The sequence below is a fragment of the Orycteropus afer genome, unplaced genomic scaffold (genome assembly GCF_000298275.1).
Source record: "Orycteropus afer afer isolate SDZICR_OR568_19922 unplaced genomic scaffold, OryAfe1.0 scaffold00125, whole genome shotgun sequence".
Lineage (NCBI taxonomy): Eukaryota > Metazoa > Chordata > Mammalia > Tubulidentata > Orycteropodidae > Orycteropus > Orycteropus afer.
The window spans coordinates 8,475,447-8,477,647 of record NW_006921712.1 but is presented as its reverse complement, the minus strand read 5'-3'; the positions used below and the strand labels follow the sequence as shown (position 1 = coordinate 8,477,647).

The following is a 2,201-nucleotide window of genomic DNA, read 5'->3' as shown; positions in this document are numbered from 1 at the left end:
TGCTCTTCACAAACAGTTAACAGAGATATAAATACAACAATGCTGCAATGTCTCAGAGACAACAGACCATCATAGTCCACACAAAGAAGCAAGATAAAGTGGTAGAAACAAGGGAACAGGATACAGATCCAGAAATTATCCCCGAGGAAGAAGCAGCATTGAAACTCTCTGACAAGGAATTCAAAAGAATGATGTTTAGGTATCTTTAAAGGATTAATAGACAGACCAAAGAAAACACAGAAAAACCCTAGAAGAATTTTGGAAGAAAACACAAGAACAGAGTGACAAAATAAATGAAAAATTAGAAAAGATTCTAAATCTACACATAGAAATCCAGAAGATTAATACTAAATTTTCAGAAATAGATAACACATTGGAAGGGCAAAGGAGTAGAATTGATGCAATGGAAGACAGTATTAATAAGATTGAAGACAAATACCAGAATACGTCTTTGGAAATGGATAATGAGAATGAATGAACAAACGAATGAATGAATGAATGAATAAATAAATAAAGGAAGCCTAAGGTTCATGTGAGATACCATCAAAAGGAATATCTTAAGTGTCATTGGAATTCCAGAACAGGAAGAGAAAAATGAAACCACTGAGAAAATTGTCCAAGATCTGTTGGAGTAAAACTTCCCTGATATGATGAAAGATGAGAATATAACCATTCAGGAAGTCCAACAAACCCCAAAGAGGATAGACCCCAAAAGAAAATCACCAAGACATACCATTATCAAACTCATCTAAACCAAAAACAAAGACAGAATCCTGAAAGCAGCACAGGAGAAACAAAAAGTTACTTGCAAAGGACTGCCAGTAAGAATAAGCTCTTATTTCTCAGCAGAAACCTTGCAAGAGAGAAGGCAATGGGATGGTATATATAAAACCCTGAAAGAGAAAAATTTTCAAACAAGAATTATGTTCTTATTGTTATTAGATGCTGTCGAGTTGTTTCCAACTCTCTGACTCATAGTGACCCCATGCACAGAAGAACGAAACACTGCCCGATCCTGCGCCAGCTCCATGATCCCTGCTATACTTGAGCCCATCATTGCAGCCACCGTGTCAATCCATCTTGTTGAAGGTCTCGCCCTCTTTTGTCGACCCTCCATCCTACCAAGCATGACATCCTTCTCCAGGGAATGGTCGCTTCTGATAACATGACCAAAATAGGTGATATGAAGTCTGGCCATTCTCACTTCCAAGGAGCAGTTTGGGTGTACTTCCTCTAGGACAGATCTGTTAGTTCTTTAGCAGTCCATGGTACTTTCAGCATTCTTCGTCAGCACCCCAACTCAAAAGCATCATCTCTTCTTTGGTCTTCCTTATTCATTATCCAGCTCTCACATGCATACGAGGTGATTGGAAATATCATGGCTTGTGACAGCACCTTAGTCCTCAAGGAGACATCCTTGCTTCTCAGCAGTTGAAACAATTCCTTTGTGGTTGACCTTCCCAATGCTATCTGTAATCTAATGTCTTGATTGCTGCTTCCATTGACATCGATTGTAGTACCAAGCAACCAAGAATTATATACCCTGCAAAACTGTCCTTCAAATATGATGGTGAAATTAGGAGATTTCCAGATAAGCAGAAACTAAGGGAATTTGTTAAAACCAGACCAACCTTATAAGAGATGCTAGAATGAGTCCTTTGAACAGAGAACAAAAAATAGCAAATAACAACCGACCATTGATATCCAAGATGTCATAACCCAAAAACCACACCATGGACATAGCCAAAGTAAAATGAGTTTACAAGATGGTAAACAGGGAACCAGAGACATCAATTAGCAAGTGAGGACAACTACAAACAAAAAGAGGGAAAATACTGTCTAGTTACAGAACTTCTAAATGGTGAGGAAGTTAAGAGAGTTGCAAGATAGAATGGACTCTTCTAAACTTGGGGATAAAATTATAAATCCTAGGGTAAACACAAAGAAAAATGATAAAACTTCATATTACAATGAAAAAGAGGACAAACACAAATATTCAGCAAATACTAAAACAACAGCAACAAAGGACATGATAACATGATTCATAAACATAATGAGCTCAGCACAAAAAATAATATGGAACAAAAACCAGGGACACCATGAAAAAACACATAACAAAATGAGAGCAACCAATTCATACTTATCAATAATTACACTAAATGTTAGTGGATTAAATGCACCACTCAAGAGACAGAGAGTTG

At 37.2% G+C, this 2,201-nt stretch overlaps 1 protein-coding gene across 1 annotated transcript in view; it reads left to right on the top strand.

The window, feature by feature from the left end:
* CSMD1 (CUB and Sushi multiple domains 1) overlaps window positions 1-2,201 on the top strand; it is a 972,765-nt gene that overhangs the window by 625,191 nt on the left and 345,373 nt on the right. The gene's annotated exons all lie outside the window — the stretch shown is intronic.